This window comes from Anticarsia gemmatalis, chromosome 20, assembly GCF_050436995.1.
Source record: "Anticarsia gemmatalis isolate Benzon Research Colony breed Stoneville strain chromosome 20, ilAntGemm2 primary, whole genome shotgun sequence".
Classification (NCBI taxonomy): Eukaryota; Metazoa; Arthropoda; class Insecta; order Lepidoptera; family Erebidae; genus Anticarsia; species Anticarsia gemmatalis.
In genome coordinates this window covers 9,842,674-9,865,059 of record NC_134764.1, presented here as the reverse complement: position 1 = coordinate 9,865,059, position 22,386 = coordinate 9,842,674, and the positions used below count along the sequence as shown (strand labels likewise).

The 22,386-nt window shown below is 32.7% G+C and overlaps 2 protein-coding genes across 3 annotated transcripts in view; one reads left to right on the top strand and one right to left on the bottom strand.

Moving 5' to 3' along the window:
- Positions 1 to 22,386, top strand: part of Rph (Rabphilin) — a 242,387-nt gene that overhangs the window by 82,832 nt on the left and 137,169 nt on the right. The window lies entirely within an intron of this gene.
- LOC142981393 (uncharacterized) overlaps positions 1 to 22,386 on the bottom strand; it is a 103,147-nt gene that overhangs the window by 79,926 nt on the left and 835 nt on the right. For both annotated transcript variants that reach the window (XM_076127286.1, XM_076127287.1), the window contains exon 2: positions 1,542 to 1,568. The gene's annotated coding sequence lies outside the window, so the exon portion shown is untranslated. The remainder of the gene's footprint in view (positions 1 to 1,541; positions 1,569 to 22,386) is intronic.

The following is a 22,386-nucleotide window of genomic DNA, read 5'->3' as shown; positions in this document are numbered from 1 at the left end:
AATAAGTTACACATCACGTTATAAAACTTAACACTCTTAAACTTCCAATAAAAAAGAAAGTAAAAAATACATGTATTCTTGCTTTATATTTTAATTTAATATATCTCTATAGTAGTAATTTAGTAACGTGCTCGGTAAATGGCAGGCTCGCTAACATTTTTAATGGCGAAAACAAGATGTATTTGATATACCTTTGCCTAAGATTTCAGGTAAAAAAGGCGCACACTATGTATTTTTAATTTAATTTTGAGTAATTTTATGTTTTCGTTGATGGGCTAATAATGTAATTTTGCATTAAATTATGTATGAATACTACAATCTTGTAATTATGTAATAATAGTCGTAAATTGAATAACGTGTAAGATACATTATCCGGGTTATTTGACATAAATTGTAGTATAGTTAATATTCACAAGAGGTCAGCGATGTAATTATTGAAATTGTAATTAGCCCTTACACTGTGACCTAGTCGATTACATAATATTATTGACCATGATCTCTGTATCCTTAGGTATTTACATGTTAATTATACAATATTATAGAGTAAAGCCAATGTAAATTTTAATTATAACTGAAAGACAAAAAATAAGTTCATGCGTTAATTTAATTTGTAATCTATACTAATATTATAAAGCTGAAGAGTTTGTTTGTTTGCACGCGCTAATCTCAGGAACTAGTGATTCGAATTGAAAAAATAATCTTGTGTTAAATGAACCATTTATCGACGAAGGCCTAAGGCTATATAACATCACGCTACGGCCATAAGAGCGGAGTAGCAACGAAAAATTTAATGTTACAAAAACGGGGAAAAATATGACCCATTCTCTCTTATGTGACGCAAGCGAAATTGCGAGTACATAATAATCATAGTATTCGCATTTAAGGACTGTCAAAGCAACCATTTGTTTGTAAACAGCCTACATTTACTTCTTAGTTATCAAGATGAGCAATTAATGTGTAGCAAACCTATCTGTAATTACCGATAGAATATTAAAAACGACAATAAACCGGGCATTATTCTACAAGAAAACAAAAGTCAATCGCTTTATGTTTACGTTTTCATTAACTAGTCGTCGAACCATAGACAGTGAGTTCTAATAAAAACTCGTGTAACTGAACGTAACGATGTATTGTTGAGTGATTGAACGAATGATAGATGTATTGTCTGTGGACGATTAGTCTCGTTCTCTCGGAGTTCTTTTTTCAAACAAGTGAATGCTTTGAATGATAATTACTGACTTGTTTTTACTCAATTTAAAACTGTAAAATGTAACTAGATGTAAATATTTTGTCCTGTCTTCTATGTATATCTAAAGATTTTTATTTAAAGTCTAGATTTTCTAATCCTTCTTTATAATGTCTAAAAATAAATTAGAATATAATATGGTCGTTTATTTCTATCTAATATCTAAAAACTTTCGCAAAATATTAAATCAAATTTTAGTTTTTAAATAACAATAAACAAGGATATAACTTTTACAGCAAACAACAAAAATAATCAATGAATAAATTACGCTTATGATAATAAAAAAAATACTTACAATAAGACTCGTAAAAGTGTATCCAATCTGAAAACAAAATAAAAATGATATTAATATCACATTTTGTTACACGGAAAGTACAAAGAACGGGCGTCAACCACTGATAACCATACTCATTAAATCTCTTCAAGAACTACCTATGTATATAAAACACAGGAGTTCTTTGAGAGGCCAATGTGTAAAACTATCAAAGATATCTTTAGCAAACAAAATTATTTATTTTCGCTATACTCGGACCATTGCAAACGTGCAAACTACATCATAATCAAAAGAATCAAAGAAATGAGTAAGTGCAAGAGAGTCCGATAAAATGACATTTCGTTATTCGCAGGTTTGTAAATGTCCCAAATATAATAAAAAAGTTATCATTACCAAACCCACATAGGAACATTTTAAAAAAGTTTTTTTTTGCAAACATTATATTCGCATATATAATGACAATGACACCTGTCAATGTCAAATTCTCTGCCGACGATAGTCGTTTGTCATTAGAAAGTAGTCCCACTTTCGGTCAAGTTTAGGCCTAATTTATTAATTCTATTCAACATTCTTACATATTATTATATTGCTAATATTATGCTAATGTATCAGAGTGACCATTTACCGGACATTGTCAACCTTGGGTCTGACATTTTGATTTTTTAGTTAATTAAGATGGCTGAATTAAATGCAAAACGCGATTTGTGACTATACAATTTTTGTAATCAAAATTGTTGTTTCTATAAATAATGTATGGGTTCGCTATCTTTAACAAACATACAAAAACCCAATAAAAACAAAATGTCTTTAAAAATACTATAACAATAACATAAGTAAGTTGCCAATTATCACATAACGCAGCGCAGTAATGTAGAGTGTGTTTGGTTTCTTCTAGGTCTTAGATTCGATGTTGAGGTCAGGTATAGTATTATTAGACTTATAGAACTATCGCAGTAAGAACTGTAGAGCTACAGTGACTGCACACATACATACAAACAACGAATACAAAGTACAAGCAGTCCCGCAACAATTATTTGTATAATTCAAAATGTTCTTAATTAGAATCGAACGTACTTCTTTTCGTAAAATACTATGAACAAATTAACCACTGAGCCAAATGAAACTACAAATACTTAAGTCAACCAAATTGTCTAACAAGATAATACAGTGAAAAGCATACAAATTTACATACAAAAGATTTAAAGTGTGTTACTCATATCTTAAGGTGTGATTCAAAAGTTTAATTGTCTATTGTATTAGATGTATTACAATTAAATCTATACTGTAATTATTTCTTTGAAACTATGATGTGTCAATAGAATATTAAAATGTGTATTCATCATCGTATAAATTCGATTGTTTTCTTTTAAATAGGTAAATTGTATCGAAATTGGTTTAGTTTATATGTTCATCAGCTGTTTTCAGTAGATTTATAACCACTTTTATAGTCTGTAAGGGGACGATTTCCTACCCCTTTCGTTTGTCAAGTAACTATCAAATATTGTATTAAAAACTGATCACCGCCTCTATCGTAGCCTACAAGAACTATCCTTCAAGTATTTTTAATATAATGTGTAACAATATTCGATAGTGTCGTCTTGCAGACAATTTTTTACTTAATATGCCCCCAAACCGCACTTTACTAGACTCAAAACCTAACCCCTCTCTCATTTCAGAAGTAGACCCTTGTCCAGCAGTGGGACGGTAATGGATTAAATTAATTTATTACAAATACGAAAAGCACGGTTAGCCGGACGCAGCAGGCGACCGAGGGGACTGAAAGTCTAGAGGAAAGGTCTTTGCTCAGCAGTGGGACACAGAAAGGCTAGATAAAAAAAAATTTAAGGCACGTAGCATAAATAACATAAAAATAAACAAATGTTTTCAGCAAAGCGTACTCAATCACAGAAATGCAAGTGATACATTACTATTCCTAAAATAGCCTACAGCTCAACAAATAGTTAACTGGTATCGTTTTCACAGAATAGCCTGAAGCATAGAGAGTACAATAGTCTGAACAAGTATGGCCGACTTTTGTCCGAGGTGCGTCGCGTGAGAGCATTGTACTACATTTATTTATAATTATAGTTTAGTAATAAGTACCTAAGTGTTTGTTTTACTAACCTTTAGTTTAGAAATTTCAGTAATTTATTAAAATGCGTGGATTATTAGTTATTTTTATTGTAAAATATGGGTCAGAAACGCCCGTTTGGGTTGCGTGAAATGTAATTGACAAATTGAATGTTAATTGAAACTTGCAATGAGAATTAAATTTTTTAAGTTTTCGTTGCAAGAAAGCAGCTGATTTAGGACAAGAAATGCGAAAATTACCATTTTTTGATCATGAATTAAAAACTCTGTGAGAATCGAATCCAAGACTCTCACGCGCAACATAAACGGCGCGATGATCACACAGTTAACAACTGCGGCATGGATTGAATTTAAAATTAAATTGGAATAAAGAATTGTATAATAATACTAAAGCCTAACACCTCCCTCATTTCGAGAGGAGACTTACCCAGGAATGTGACAAAATAATACGAAACAAGCAACTACTCCTACCCTTTATTACAAAACAAACCTTTTATCAATCAATCTAATAATTAATTCATCAAAATCCAGTTCAATAACCTATCTCAAACCGATTCTCGCTGCTTACCTCATCGTCGCGAGGTGGTCACGAATGTACAAAGCATCGGCCAAACAGGTGAAAGTGCCTGCCTTGTTCAACGCCTTAGGCTTACGAGAGTATGTCGAAATGTAAGTTTTAAAACAGGTACATAAAGCTTCTACTGAATGGGTTAAGGTTTAAAAGATTAGTGGTATTATGCGATATTTATGCTGGTTTCTACCCGTGACTGCGTTCACGATAGATTCTAAGTTGTACAGAGAGAGAGAGCGAGAGAGAGAGATAAAAACGGAAAGATTTCAAGTGATAAAAATAATGTAATTTTTAAATCAATTCATACAACCTTTCGTCCCTTTTTAACCCATTTATGGTACATTTTGAAGTACCTATATCTGACCTGGGTCCTTTTCGATATCTGCATGAAAATCGGTTCAGCTGTTTAGGCTACAAACAAGCATATAAATAGAGTTATATGCGTTTTTATTCTAAAGATATATTTTGTGCATAGGAATAATTATTAAATAAAAAATTTACCGTGAAGTACATCGGATGCAATATAAACTACTCGAATAGTTTATACAGCATCCGAATTCATTGTTCATAGGAAAGATCAGCACATCATTATTTTGAAAATTGCAAAAAAAATAAGTCATATTTTTATAAAATTGCATTAAAAATGCAACATTCATCTAACTAGAACAAATTATGCAAGTACCACTAACCCAATTCACATGAAACTTAAAACGTATTTAGCAAAAAGCACAAAAAATAATCATAAAATAAGTCTAAATTTAAACATTACACGATGTCAAAGGAATGCTGTCTTAAAGGACATTGTGCATAAACTCGTTTCAATGCTAAGATATAAAGACAACTCCCGCACTGAGATATTTTGATGACTTTTACAAACATACAAACAACGGACACAGAGTTTAACCAAAAATATTTTTGATAATCTTAAAAAGAAATGTTAGTATCCATGGCCTACGTCATAGCTAATTACGTAGTCTCAAGTGCGATTCCCAAGTTGCACCAAGTGCTAAATAAAGTATTTTTAATTTTCGGGTCAGGTTACCTTAATTCTGTTTTTCCGATGTAAATGTCAACTGTTGGTTATAGGTGCTAGGTGGCAATAGACTCACTCCCAATTATTAACAATACAAAAGGCAAAAAACGGGTCTACATTATGAAGGTATTTCTGGCTAGAACAAAGGGTGTGATGTAGTAAAAAAATAAATAGGTATCAAACCGGTGCATTAGTAATCACATAGTGTCCATCTTAACTACTGCGCTAAAGTCATCTTCAAACCACACTTGACCACTCTCGGCCATATTTCGACCGCATGTGGGTGTTCAACTTTCTTTCTTTAATATGTTTTAAATGGCCGATGAAAGTAAGATTTGAGATAAAAAATTGTCACATGACATGAGTTTATTTATAAAACGATTTTCAAGCCGACAAAAGTATTAAGGTAATGTAGTATGTATGTAATTCGTTCAAGACTTTCGTATGACCTCTTGCAAAGGAATTGTTTAATTATTTTCAAGATATATTCGGTCTTATAGTTATAAAGCGACTCCAAAAAAAAGAGCTTATGAATTCAACTGTTGATTTTTTCGGGTAACTTACTTAAAGGGAAAATGTGGGACCTTTTTGACAATAAATATCATTGAGGCTTATTTCAGGAGATAATTACAAGAACCTAAAATGGTTAACTAAGTATAGATACAGAGCTAACCTTAAGAAAATAGATTAATATAGATATACACAGTAACATACATAGGTACTTAATTAAAACAATATTAAGTGTTAATAACACACTCCTTTAACACCAAAACATAAAAACTGAAGTCACGGCCGGTACGTTTTAACTCAATGTTTCAGCCTAATTCTCTCAGAAATAAGATAAAATTATATAAAACATCGTCGTGCTCAGCCACTACTGCATCTTCACGGTAGTTTGGTTAGGGGATCAGTAGGTCTGCTAAATTACGTTAGAATTGTCGCTATGTACACTTTAAAGTGGATGAGTTTAAAAACGTGGAACAAATATTTTGAACTAAGATTTTCCTCTTTTCTAAAATCTTTTTCCCGGTTGTGTGCCAGCCATTTATTTATTTACTAGCTGACCCGCGCAACTTCGCTTGCGTCACATAAGAGAGAATGGGTCAAAACTTTCCCTATTTTTGTAACATTTTTCACTGGTACTCTGCTCCTATTGGTAGTAGCGTAATGATGTATAGCCTATAACCTTCCTCGATGAATGGACTATCTAACACTGAAAGAATTTTTCAAATCGGTCCAGTAGTTCCTGAGATTAGCGCGTTCAAACAAACAAACATTAAAACTCTTTAGCTTTATAATATTGGTATAGATTAAGAAATAATTATATTATCATTAAGTATTAACTATTAATAATTATCTAAGTACATACGGCAATTTTCAAGTCAGAAACATTACAATTTTAAATTTTTTAGGGTCTGGTCGACTTTTATATCCGCAGTTTACATGTTTTTAAAGGAGAAAGAAAGCTTATTCAGCCACATTTAACTCTATGGTACATTTACAATAATGTATTTATAATATGACTAATAATTAAATTATTAGTAAGATTCGGAAATCATAAAAAGTTACTATTTTAGTAGACACGTAAAAAAACTGGTTGTAATCAATCAATACTACATTAAAAATTCAAAACAAACTGGTACCCAAATTAATCAAATATAACTATCACTATAACGTTTCAATTACTAATAACCAATAAGTATTTCCGTATAAAAAACTTATATAAACTTTCACCCGCATTTCTTCCCCTTAGGGGTGAAATTTCTAAAAGTAATTAGCGAACGGAAGTCTTTATTAAAATACAAGTCTATAATGTATTTATTTGTAGGCTTTATTACGTACTAGCTGATCCGCGCAACTTCGCTTGCGTCACATTAGAGAGAATAGGTAAAATTTTTCCCCGTTTTTGCAACATTTTTTACTGGTACTCTGCTCCTATTGGTCGATAAATGGGCTATCTAACACTGAAAAACTTTTACAAATCGGAGCGCGTTCAAACAAACAAACAAACAAACTCTTCAGCTTTATAATATTAGTATATACATATGTGTAGTGTGAGTCAGTGATGAATTTTGATTACAAGTTCTTAAGGAAAGATGAAATAACATAACTACTAATTAGGTGTAGGTAAAGCGTTTGAGAATAAATTATGATGTAGTTTTAAATATATTGTTTTTAAAAATAAAAGGTCGAAGCAAATTATGAGTCAGATCATTTGATTAAAAAAGAGTTTTTGAAGAAGTTCAGGTCGCATCTTTGAAAAGAAAAAAAAATAAAAAGACTTGACAGGATCTTGCCGCCGATAGGGGGATTTCGAACTGAAGGGGGAAGCCTTTGCCCAGCAGTAGGACACTCAAACAGGCAAAGGAAAAAAACTTAATGACTTTTTGAGACACTTTTTAGGATTACATATCTCATAATAATTTAATTTTAGCATAATATTTTTTACCGGCTAAATAAATCATCTAATGAACTCAAAGAGCAAGCCGTGAGTTTCTTGCAGTTTCTTCTCACGAACAACAGCTTTTCCGAAACGGTGGTAGATAAAAAATATTTTGACGATTTCAAATACTTGTTAAAGTTTATGAAATAAAGAATATTTGACTTTGACTTTTACAAAGTTATTTTTTTTAGTTAAACTATTAAGTGTAGTATTATTTCCTAAATTGATAATGATACTCATAATTTCAAGTTTTCTCAACGCCAATGAAAGTTGTAATACCTAGTTTATTGCTAATAACTTTTACTTAAAACCTAATCATTCAAACGCAAGCTTGATTTATCTTACTTCTATTAATATTCATCATAAGTATTTTTAAACGTTTATTATATTCACTTTAAAAACGGACGTTAAGACGATACAGGAAGCTAAAGCACATTTACTTGGATACAGCCTATTAATATGTCTGTCTGTCTGTGTGTCTGTCCGTTTATGTGTGTGTATTTGCGTTTGTAAATTGTGTTGTGTGTCTGTGCGTAAATATGTGTGTGCATTTGTGTATTCATATGTGTGTGTGTGTGTGTGTGTGTAAAGTCTACGTGATTTCCTGTAACCAAATTTAAAGAGTCATGTTTTTAGTATATTTTTACCGTATTTGCAATATTTTTACAGTTAATCTATAAGGTGTTTTAGTAAAACTGTACATTTACGAGTGCATGCGGTACTCTCACGATAGTATGCCGAAAGGCTCTAACGAAGTAGGTCATTTTTTATACATTTTATTTAAAAAAAATGGAAATATCATTTTTTTAAATAAAATATATAAAATTGTCTACTTTATTATAATAAAGAAAGTGCTCGCTCATATTGTTAATTTATTAAATGTAACTTTCGGCCCTCCGACCTGAAGTAAGAAGGCAGCTTACAAAACACAAAGTAATATAGATTTGGGCAGTCACTGCAAAATGTATGAAGTTTAAACAATGAATTTTTTGGCATTAATTTAAAATGAATATGAATATAAAAAAATCGGAAACGTTCTAACCTAGAAATCGAACTCCCAACCTTTATCACTGAAACCGGCTGTACCATTACATAACAAACAAGTGTACAAACACATCCAGTCTTATTGTGAACATCTCATGCGATACACTAACAAAAGCGATGACGTAACAACATGGCGGACTTTCCAATACCACGTGTTGATTACATTGCACGGTTTAATTTGATTGGTTGAGAACATTTTTCAAAGTGTATAGAGCTTGTATCTTAAGTGAGACGTCATGAAAATCCGTTTATTCCTTTTTGACATAGACAGACGATAAAGCTTTTCTGTGTATATAGTTAGATGTAAAAAAAAAATATTGAAGTACCTGTTTGCTATATAATACAGAACTATATTATTGCTATGAAGGCACGAAGTGGTAACCAGAAACGATTGCTAAAATTGTTGCCTATCCGTTCGCAGTCTCGAAGAAATCTTTGAAAAGACTCAAACAAATTTTGACAGGACTTTTTTTAGCGAATTGCTGATAGCGTAAAGAGTAACGTAGGCATAATTTCATAAAGAATCATCCTTATTTAACTGTTATTAATGATAAATGTTTAAATTTTCCCAAAATAATACGCCATTTATACATCTTATTACACAAGTAATCACAATAACACACAATTAGCATTCTTGCAATACAAATGCGCTAAACAAAAGAATCCAAACCTCTTCAAATTTCCAACAAATATCACTTACACAGCAATTATAGTAATGAAATATACACTTTCTGTTTAAGACACGTGAACGACATAAACCGAAAGAATTCTAAAAACGTATCAACATACGACACGACACGGCACGTCACGGCACGGCACGTCAAAATTGCTGAAGTTATGACCAACTTCTCGTGAGCACACGCAAATGTCACACTTTCTAAGAGTAGAATACTGTTTTTTTTGTTATTGACAATAAAAGTCTAATTACTATATAAATCCATTAATGTAAGAAATACTTATGATTGTCTATAACCTTGTTAAAAAAATATTATTTTCAGTGATATGGTAAACTAGTTATTTATTCCGTGGCAACGAAAAGTCACCATAATGTTACTGTCTCTATCTTCTCTACTTATTTTAAACACGGCCTATTATATTCGAGTTAATCCCACACTTGATATTTTTTTTGCGCAGCATATGGAATCAAAACAATATATAATTGATCGAAGGCATATTTAACATTATAAAACACAGCACATAGACTGAATATAACTGCCCAAGCAGAAGGCAATAACCTAATTTTACCAAAAAAAATGGTTTAAAAAAAACCAATGTCTTGGACATCCTTTAATGAAATTCTTACATTTCAAACATAAAATCAAAATCAAAATCAAATCATTTATTCATTTAGGTCAAATATTGACACTTATGATAGTCGTTACAATTACTGAATCTACCACTAGCTCGGAAAGGGGGTAGAGCCTTATGAGAAGAGCTAGCGAGAAACTCACGGCCACTCTTTTCAATCGCCAAAAGTTTTACAATGTGGTTGATACAATAATTGACCATGCGAGGAGCTGCCAACAATCAGCGATATAGACTAAACGTCAATTAAGTTAAATTAATATAGCTAGGTTATTTATTAGTCTCTGATCGTACCGTATGTTGGGAGCACCTACTAGCATGTGATAATAAGAATATGGGCAGCAAGTGAGCACACTGGTTGTGAACATTATAAAAGAAAAAAAGTGACAGTTTTATGAATAACATCAAATTGTACGTAACATCACCTAATTGCATCATTAATTGCCCATATTTTACAATATTAGACCTACTGCTACTGAGTTTATACAATTTATAGCAAAGTTCCCTAATGTCAAAGAATCCTAATCAAGCGAGCGACTAATCCCAAGAGCTATTGTCGTTTAGATACTCATCAACTCTGTAATAAGCCTTCCTAACGAGATGTTCCTTAACAGCAACTTTGAATTTTGGCAGGGGTAAATCCATGATGTGCTTGGGAAGCTTGTTGAAGAAACGAATGCCGAGACCTACAAACGAATTGTGCACCTTGTGTAAACGATGATGGGGACCTACTAATTTGTGTCTGTTTCTAGTGTTATAATTGTGTCTATCGCTATTTGTTGCGAAAGTCCCTAAATTTTGTTTTATATACAACAAGTTTGCAAGCACATACTGTGATGACACCGTCAGTATCCCTATCTGCCCAAAAAGCTCTCTCAAGGAGTCTCGCGCTCCTAAACTATAAATTGCACGGATAGCTCTTTTTTGAAGGACAAAAATAACATCTATATCAGCAGCCTTACCCCACAGTAATATACCGTAAGACATGACGCTGTGAAAATAACTAAAGTAAACCAGTCTTGCCGCATCCACACCAGCAAACTGTCTTACTTTTCTGATTGCGTACGCGGCGGAGCTGAGTCTCCCCGAGAGATGCGCTATCTGAGTGCCCCATTGGAGCTTGCTATCCAGACTGATACCTAAAAAAGTTGCCGAATCTACCAAATCGATAGTTTGCCCATTTACGACTATGTTAGTACCTGAATTCCTCGCGTTGGGCATAGTGAACCTAATGCACTTAGTTTTGTTAGAATTTAATAACAGATTATTACAAGTGAACCAGTTGTGGACCTGTTCAAGAATACTATTGATATCAATAAAACAAGACTTCGAACGATCTACTTTAAAAATGAGTGAAGTGTCATCTGCAAATAATATAATATCACATAAGTCCTGCACCTGAAAGGGGAGATCGTTTATATATACGAGAAAAAGAAACGGACCGAGTATCGAACCCTGAGGCACGCCGAGAGAAACAGCTGAACCTGAAGACCTTACACCATTGATATCTACTCGTTGAATCCTATTACTCAAATATGACGCAAGTAAATCGAGCGCTGTATCCCTAATTCCATAGTGGTTTAGTTTCCTAAGGAGCGTATTATGTTGGACACAGTCAAATGCTTTGGAGAGATCGCAGAACACCCCAATGGCGTCCTGGGATGTCTCCCAAGCATCATAGATATGCTTGACGAGCGAAATACCTGCATCGATCGTTGACCTACCCTTTGTGAAACCATACTGTTTACCATGAAATAGCTGATTCGAGTTAAAGTGACTTTCGAGCTGCTCTAAGATGACCTTTTCGAAGATTTTGCTAACCGCAGGCAAGATGGAAATGGGCCTGAAATTGCTGGGCTCACTCTTAGATCCCTTCTTAAAGAGTGGTACTACTTTGCTGTGTTTCATTAAGTCAGGAAACACACCAGTATCTACGCACCTGTTAAATATTAAAGCCAAATGGGGGGCTATTTCCAGGATGATACTTTCTACTAATTTAACAGAGATGCCCCAGAGGTCAGGTGTTTTTTTGGAGTTGAGCGACCTAAAAGCCTTAATTACATCATTGGAGTTGATATGTTTGAAGAAAAAAACACTACCACACTCTTCTACACTATTTCGAAGTAAACATTCTGCCTTGGCAGGACAGGAATTCAAGGAGCTAGTTGTAGCTGTGGGAATATCAGCGAAGAAAGTATTGAACGCCTGAGCAACCTCTAAGTTATTGGTGATAATCATGTCATTTACTTTCAGTTCAAAATTATTTTCGCGCTGGATAGCACGACCTGTTTCGTTGTTAATGATATTCCATGTGGTTTTGATCGTATTGTCTGAGCTTTTAATTTTGTTGCTTAAGTGTAAGGATTTAGCAGCAACACAAGTTCTCTTAAAAATTTTTGAATAGTTCCTAACGTATTCAAGAAATTTAGGATTAAAATTGAACTGTTTCATGGAATAAAGCTCATACAACCTAGCTCTACTTTTATAAATACCTGCTGTCGCCCAATCGCAAAATTTGAGTTTCCTATTGTTATCTAGTATGGTTTTCTCTTTGAAGATAGTTTTGAACTTGGATTCAATAATGTTGAATAACGATGTGTAAAGGTTATCCGGGTGTTCTTCGGTGTCGTCTAACTTTGTCATAGCACTAGCTATCTCACTATTAAATAAAACTAAACGATCCCTAGTAATAGGCCTACAAGTAATTTTCTTTAACCTATTATCTATCCTAACAGGAAATATAGCCTTCTGTCCACAATGGTCCGATGTTAGTTCACTTAAGATTTCCCTACCTAAGCATTCGCAGTTGCAGAATATATTGTCCAAGCATGTAGCAGAATGTGCAGTGATTCTAGTGGGCTCATTAAATAAAAAAACTAAATTAAAAGATTTAAATAATGACTTAAGTCTCGTACTAGTCGAAGATTGCTCAAGTAAATTTACATTAAAATCACCACACACTACCACATACTTGTTGCTTATACTTAAACGTTTTAATATGTCCTCCATTATCGACTCAAATAAAGTAAACTCACTATTTGGTGGTCTATATATACAAACTACTATGTGTCGCTCTAGCTCGACACAGGAAACCTCAGCAGTGCGTTCTATTGACAAATTAACTATGTCCCTACGTTCTTTACATTTAATACTGTTAGCTACCATAATCAGTGAACCACCATGTCTAGCTTTGTTCCTAATATACGCACTAATAATTGTATAAAACTCATTGTTTATTGCGATTTGTTCCGTGTGTAGCCAATGCTCAGTCACACAGAAAATACCTACATTATGTTTTTGTAAGAACAATTCTACTTCTAATTCCTTGCTGGATAAACCTTGTATGTTTTGATGTACTAAATTTAATGAGCCTAGCTGTTTATCCATTGTCCTACCTGTCAGTTTAAAGAATCGGATACATTATTCGTAACCTTGTCGCTAACTACACTACCTATACATTTAATCACAGTATTGTTAGAATAACTACACAATACTGGGTCGTCCCTTAACCTAAACTGCGTTATAGCACCTATAACTGTGTTAATATTATAAGCTAACAATGTAGCAATTTGTCGTTTGTCCGAACTATTAAGAAACATAGTTTCTTGAGTATAAATAAAACTACTAATAAACTTATTAGTGTCAAAAAACAATAACTTATCACTATGATAAGATGTCATTAAATGTAGTTGATTATTCAACCTATGTATACGCTTATTTTCCCTTTCTGTAAGAGATTGTGAGTATGGGAATGCGCAGATAATTAATTTACCTAAATCTAATTGCAATAAACTGCTAATACTATCAATAATATCAGTTTTATCTAAACCTAAACTATCACCTATCAGTAAAACTACTGTTGTATTTATATCTAAGTGAGTGTTCCTAATTCTATCTACTATTTGATTTAATTTGAGGTTAGGGTAACAGTTATTTTTAAAACTACAATGTAAGTTGTTGTTTATTATAGGTCCTAAGTTAATGCCTAACTTATCTGAGAACATAGCTACTCTGTTCTTTGTGTTAAGATCTATGAAGGAAGAGGGAATACTGTCAGATGAGTCGGTCAGTGAAGTCTCAGTACCTAAACTAATTTGAGAGGGTTCTAACTGTTCTAAGTCACAAGGGGGTCCCTGAGACTGAGAACACCTAGTGCATGGAGTGCTATTAGCTAAGGCCCTAACACACTCTAAATTTTCCCTGCCAACTTTAGCAATCTCATCGTATTTTAGTATGTAATCGTGAGTTTCACGTTCATAATCTAAGGTAATTTTTGTTAATTTAGATTGTAGGTGTGAGATTTGTGACTTAAGGTCAAGAGTGTGTCTGTCATACAATAGCCTACTGGAGATGAGTTCTTCACTACAACTATTGACTTCTAAAACTAGTTCCCTACGTTCCTCAATCAAATCTTTATTTGAATTAACTAATAATCTAAGTTTGTTAAATTTCTTGAGTTTTAATTCTAATTTTTTAATTATCTTACTAATTCTAGTGTATTTCCTAAACTTTTTATTGCTTTTAACTCTAGTTAATAAAGATTTACAGCCTATAAGCTCAGAATACAAATGATGAGTTGCACTACTGTCAAATGATTGTATTGACCGTTCCAATGAGATGATCTTAGTGTGGGCTTCATGCAGGCTTGTCTCTAGCTCATTTATGCGGCTCAGAGACCACTCATAGGTCTCATTACAGCTGCCAAATGAGCTAACTTCTTGTTGTAGCCTGTCCCGCTGATCCAGTAAGTCCATATTTTCAATATGGAGCTCAGCAAGTTCCCCCTTCAGTGATACAACCTTGTGGTTAACCTCCTTGATCTCTTCTTCACAGTCAACACGCTCCCTCAACAGCAGGCTGTTCTCATCTTTGCACTTCTTGAGCTCGTATATCCTTAAATGCAAATCCTGACGTCACCGATGCTATCCAAAGCTTTCCTCAACAGATGTCACCGCGATAAATAGCCTTCAACATCCGGGTGTAAGTTTCTCTTAAAGAAAACTCGTAAGGCATTAATGTACTAGTGTTTACATATTAACGTCTTGAAGGCTTGATGAGCATGTTAAGATAGTCATCTTTTATTGAGAAGATTTAAATTGTTTCTTGTTAAACGGACATAGTTAATTATAGATAAGTTAATTATTTATTTATTTATTTACAGCAGGGCAAAGGCCTCATTTGCATTCTTCCTTGCACTTCCTGAACTAATCTGAACCTAAACTAAACCTGAACGTCTTTAGCAGATATTCCGCGTGATTTGTTCGTCTCGTTATTATCGTATTATTCTACGACAATGTAGATCCATTTCAAAGGAATTATTAGATATAGCCCGGAATGTAGTAATTTCACTAAAATACGAAATAAGTATCATTTTAGCTTCTAATCTTTGAAATTACCATTCTGATACTAAAAATAATTTTAGAGAACACAACAGATTCATTACAAAATAACTTTTAATGAATCTGTTATATGTTATTTATTTTTAAAGAAACAAATTCACAAAATACATACGCTTAAACTAAATTAAAGAAACAATTTTGATTAAATCTAACATAAAAAAATTTTTTACAGCATTTTTCTTGGTAGAGATAAGTCAAAATTTCTCTAGACTTAACATAATATTTCTAGTGTTTGTGAATTTCTCTACATAGAGATGCTCTATCGTTGACCTCGGTAGAGACTGGTATACGAGTCGCCCACGCAACGCTTTCATTCATGTGCGTCATTTGACTGCAATATAGAGTCCACTATTTCTCTATTATTTTATTTTACATATTGTTTAACTAGAGATTACTAATATAAATAAAATAAAACATTTAGTAATATATTGATGAATGTTTGTAAAGTTTGGAATATTGCAATATATAGAAACAGAACTCGTGTTATCGCAATTATAATTTTGGTAACTTTACCACCATTTTCAGTTGAATAAGAGCCGATAAATTGGCTTCTTTTTTCAGTAATATACCAATTAAAAAATTTCTTCAAAAAAACCGGGCATCAAACCTTGGTCTTCATCAACATCCCTTTTCACTCACTATCATTTCTCTTTTATCCACTAAACACAGCATACAATAACCTCTAATTATTCCATACAAACATATAAAACAAAGCCTTTCAGAGTCAATATTGGAAGAAACTCTTAACACTTTTCACTCGCCTGTGGTTAATGTTGAACTAATAATTACATAACTGACTAATGAAGACGAAAGTGCCGATAACAGTTGAATTTATTCGAGGCACAAGTTTTACTTGATTCATTTATCTATAAACTAACACACAGGGACACATAATTTGATCAAAATAAAAAATGATTTTTGAAAAAAAAGCCCATACGTAAACGAAACGAATTAAAAAAGACATATCCGTGCATTCCTAGTCCACATGATTTTTACAGCCTGCCAGTCAACATCATTTCTTCAGCAGTGTTACAAAGACAACGTAATATGTATACTACTACTGTTGCATCAGTAAAAAAAAATAGCTAATTTCATAAAAAGATAATAATAAAATATTACCCAGTAAAATAACTAGTTCAATATTCTTTATTAGCAATCATATTATTATATATCCGTAGTAATTAAAGGAGTGCTACCAACAATAGTTTAAATAAATATAACTCTATGTTTAATTTATTCTCTACATCGTTCGAACAGAAACAGTTCGTGTCCAAGTTGTCACGAGTTACACGTTTTTACTGAACTCACTATTGAGATATTACATCGTTAGAGTTTTACAATAATATTGGAATAATATTGGATCACATATTGTGCATTATAGTCTCATTGTCTAAAAGTATAGATTTTATATTAATTGCTGCCCGCGACTTCGTCTGCATGAAAAGATTTCCCGAGAAGTAATTGAGTATAATTCTATGTGTGTGTTAATGCGGGTTATAAAATATCTATGTGTATAGTTTCATCTAAATCTGTACGGTATTTTTAAGGTGAACGAGTGAAAACAATTCTTCTAACAATCCTAACATCTAAACTTGTGCATTTATCGGATATTATACAATGAAAGCAAAAAGCCATTTCTTATCACCGTAAACAGAAAAGATTCCAATCATTGTTTTATATGCATATACGATGCTAAAAAGTTTTAAATAAATTAATGTCTAAAAACCACACTTACCTAACAAAGATCAGCAATAATCTCAATAAAAAAATATTTATTTAAAATAACTTTAAATAAAACGTCCAACTTTAGGAAAATACTGTATTGCAATGAAACTAAATTAATTGCATTAATTTAATTACCAACACAAAACACAAGCACCCGTTGATGTCTTTTGTTCGCGACAACAAAATAACTCATCGACTGTGTTTTACAATACAAAGTATGCAAAAATATCTTTGTTTACAATAAAAAACTGATCCATTGTTGACAGACAAACAAACAAACATTGCATTCCTCGTTTGTTGTTGTTTATGTGTGAACAATGAGAGACCTTTGTATGCTAATGGCAATATTTAGGGTTGAAGGCAGTGTTTTTCTTCAATGGATTGGAGGTGATACGAAGGTTGCACGTTTTTTGAAGTGAAACGTTTTATAAACAGCTTACAGTATTTACCATATTTATTCGTTTCATTTGGTTGAGCGTGATAGAATAGAGAATTGTAATATCCTATTTGGCAATTATACTAGTACATTTAAGTAAAGTTATTTTTCAAAGAAAGTATTTACTTCTTAATACCTATTGTCACTATATTTTTATATCGAAATTTAGAGAAAGTTACTTCTTGTAGCAAATAAATTTGAACACATACAAAACTATAGCAACGTGCCTATTTTTAGAACAACCAAGCCGATTTACTTCTTACTAGAAACCCAATTATACCTTAATCTACCTAGCATGGTAATCGAAACTAAGTCAGGAGTTCCACAACTCTACGAGTTTACAAAGACATTTTGACAGAGACTGTACCGCTAATAATATAACATTATAATTTATGTTTGTATGCACATAACTTTTAATAATTAATAATAATTGATACATAACCTCGTCGTACTTGAACTGTGCGACATTTAGCGACAACTTGATTGACTATTGTAGCAACTCTAATGAATGGGTTCAAGATCGTGTGGGTATCTGTGAGGAAAGGTCGACAATTAAAATATATCTTAATTATTGTGAATAATATTAAAATTTTGGACGAAGGAGTAAGTGAGGTGCTTTTTGAGTTACTTTAAAAGCTGTAACATTGACAAGGGACGTAAGGTCAGAGATGCAGAGATCTAAATTGTACTTGAAAATAAAGTTTTAGTTTACTGTGTTGTTTTGATAAGCATACTTTCTATTTATGATATTCGCTGTTTGGCATAGCTATAACTCTGAGCTCTAGCGATTATTTTTAAAAGTCCAAATTAATAGATAACTAAGAGAGACCCGGAATACCCCCTAAAATACCGTAAAGTGAATAAACATTTAAAAAATACTACAATCTTCAATCATACAAAATTGTCCATATTTCTAAATAGCACATGTCAATATTATCCTCAACGGTAACCAGTCATACGGTTCACGTTAAAACTACGGTTAGTTCGCTAACTGTCGGTTATATGCTGATTAAACTGTGTAATCACGTTAGCAACTCATTCGACACGACCATTGTGAATGATTAAATCATTAAAGAATTTTGTTTGTTTTAAATGTATAAAAAACTGCGACTGTGTGTAGTGGAAGTATTATATGTGACTGCTGAATACCGAGGTCCCAAGTTCGAATATGGTTGAGAAAAGTATCATTTTGTGACTGTTTGTAGTGGTAGTATTATATGCTGATACCGAGGTCCCAAGTTCGATTGTTTGTTGAGAAAAGTATAATTGGAATGGATTTTCCATTTCAGTTTGGTTTACCGGAAAACCGACTGCAAGAAATAGGTTATTTTCTTTATAAGAGCACTATTTATCGTCATTTACAGAAAATAACCGTGGTGGTAATTTCGTTAAACTAAATTAAAATCCTAGTTAGAATTTTTTAGTTAAATAATTTTACTTCCATATAATAAAAATAATTTTGCAGTAATCTTATCAAATTTTTAGCTACAACATAATAGAAAACGAGCGCAGTGTTAACGTGTAATATATTCAAAAAGAAAATGCTAGATCGATCTAAATGCAACTTTCACTATCGCAATACTTAGTTCGAAGAGCGATTTGATTGGAAGTTAACACGCTATGACTAAATGCTTAGTAATAATGTTATAATATCATATGTACGGAGTGAAAATCTGTAAGGTAAGTAACCTTTGAAGAGGACCGCCTATTGATGGGTGGCAAATGTAAACAAAACGTTTTGCCATCATCATTAACTTAGCCTTTCTTTCAACTATGTTTGAGTCAGCTTCCAGGCTCGCCGTATGCAGCGGAATACCTAGTATTGTACATGGAGCGATTGTCTATCGGCCCTCCACAACCCAGTTACCTGGGTTATATCACGATACCCTTATTAAGACTGCTTTTTATATTAGTTAAAGCTAAGTTCGATATACGTAAAATCATTGCTGATTTTAACTCCAGTCTTATGCTTGAAGAAGTTGATATCACGTCAGGTATGTTAAGACACAAATATGTATATTTGCAATTTTAATTGAATTCATAGCACTTAGTTACTATATTCTCTCAAGTTGTTCACAGATGTTATTCGACTTTTTCCACACAGGAATCAAACCTACGACATTAAAACAACGTTAAAATTATGACTAAGACAAAATACTCAATTTTATAAAACACGTTCACAAACACTTCAGCAATTAAACATTATTTGAACAAACTAATTACTTCATTTTAGCAATTAAAATCTATTTTCTAACATCGTTAATAACTTCTAATTAAAGAATATTACACTGTATACAATTTGTATCGAAAAGTCCCGTTACTTGCGACCCAGTTGTTTCGTCTCTATCACTTCCTTTAGGTGCGATAAGGACAGGGATAATGAAAACCTCGTGATAAGAAAGTACTGCTTGAAATAGGCAATTTTGTTGAACAAATGCAATTTAGATACTAAGGAAATAGTCTAGTTTTGTGAAAGCTTTCAAAACATACATACATCGGATACATAGTGCAACTATACTTAAAACAACTATTTGTAGATAACACAAATGTTTGTATCGTATAGGAATCGAACCCACGATGCTTACGTTTAGTACCTGAACACTTTAATCACTTTGCTACAGATGTGTAATAAAAATGAAATGTAGAAAAAATAATGAGCAGCATATGGCATTTAAAATAATTCTAAACAGTTCTTGATAAAATAAAAAATTCAAGACATATTTGGACTCAATGTAAGCATTAGATCCGACTTTATGATCAGCAGTAAAAGTCAAGCCCAGAATTACCCTGTTCGAGATTAGAACCTAAGACTATCACATATTCTGCCTCTAAGAAATCAAGAAACCGTACATTGAGAAACCATGTAGGTTGTAAATGATGCAGTAAGTTTACAACAAAATTATTGGTTACCTTTACGTGTGGGAGTTTAATAATATGAGTTTTGTGGCTTTCTATCACATATTAGAAATTGATTAAATGTTAGGCCGTATGGATATAGGTAAATTCTGTGAGATTGCGCAAAATTCTATAGATTTTTTGATTTTGCCTGACTCCTAGTCTACTAGCTATCACGGCAGACTAGAAGTCGAGGCTGTCTCAGTAAACTGCACACTTAATTCCCGAGTAATCCCGCTAATATTATATATATATAGATGGATGTGTGTTTGTAACTCTCTGACTAAAAAACCACTAGACCGATCATAATGAAATTTGGTACACAGATAGCTCATACTTTGAAATAACACATGATATACTTTTTATCCTCAGAAATATACTCATGCGAACGCATTTGCGGACAGAAACTAATATTAAATAATTACCAAAACAATAATAACTTTAACATTTTATAAAGTAACTAGCTGACCCGCGCAACTTCGCTTGCGTCACATAAGAGAGAATGGGTCAAAATTTTTCCAGTCTTTGTAACATTTTTTACTGATACTCTGCCCCTATTGGTCGTCGCGTGATGATATATAGCCTAAAGCCTTCCTCGATAAATGGGCTATCTAATACTGAAAGAATTTTTCAAATCGAGCCAGTAGTTCCTGAGATTAGCGCGTTCAAACAAACAAACAAACAAACTCTTCAGCTTTATAATATTAGTATAGATTAGTATAGATAAAGTTATTTATAGTTTAAACCATGACGAACTGCAGTTGAAGACAGCGTCATTACAAGCTCTATTGACAAATCAGATTATATCTAGCTTGCGAAATTGTTCACAATTTACACTTGACGATAGCACCTTGCTCAGATCGTTTGTGGCCTATTATCGTTGCTCAACTAAATAGCTACTGTGTAATGTATTAAGAATATTGTACATTATGTTTTGTAGGAGTAGGTTTTTTTGTAGGACATAATCTGTGGAATATTTTGACCAGTTATGCAAATTCTTTATTATATTTTCTACTTACTTCTGTCTACATTCATACATCGAAAATTTCATCCACATGGGTAGATTTGCAGGATTAAAAAGGCTTATGTACAACAGTCATTTCAGATTATAACGTGCCAAACTTAATCAAAATGTATTTAATAGTTTTTCGTAAGATACCATACCTTCGTCCAAAGAAAGTTTTGTGTTTATCAGACTTATAGGAACATTTTAATACTGTTGTTAGATTAGTATCTTATGAGTCTTGTTACTACATGTTTGTAAATGTTACCTCAGTACAAAATTAATTGCGGTAATAGTCCCTCTAAACTCAAATAAATAACAATACTAATTTCTACATTTAGCAGGTGCATTTATATTTCTAACTTTTAATCACAGTTTATAACTGATTCCTATTTCATTGAACTTTAACATTGCAAGTTGCGTGATTGTCTCCTTGATTTTTTGTTTTTCTTAAGATAACTTGCGTCACAAGACGTCTCTAAGAGTTTGTTACAATACAACAACATGGCGAAACATCCATATTTTGTTGAAAATCGTAACAAGTAGCATTACTTAGAATATTTTAGTTTCTACCCACATTTTGGAGAATAAGGCTTGATTTTATGTTTCTATTTCTCAAATGAAAGATTCTCTGTCTTTATGGACGTAAAAAGTTGATCCCGGTTGTTATCAATTAAGATATAAGTCATTCACCTACGTCTTATGTCTTAGGGCGAACAGCTTTCACACTAGGTTAACCTCTAACTATAGATAAATGATAAAATACTATGTTTGCTACTGAGTTTAGATATGAAATCGTATGCCACTTTTTTGCTACCAAGCAGAAGACCTCTAACTTAACATCTTGAAATTCCTGTTTGCGACATCTACCCGGTCTCCACGCTACGCTAACTTATGCGGTGTCAAGACCTTGACTCTTAT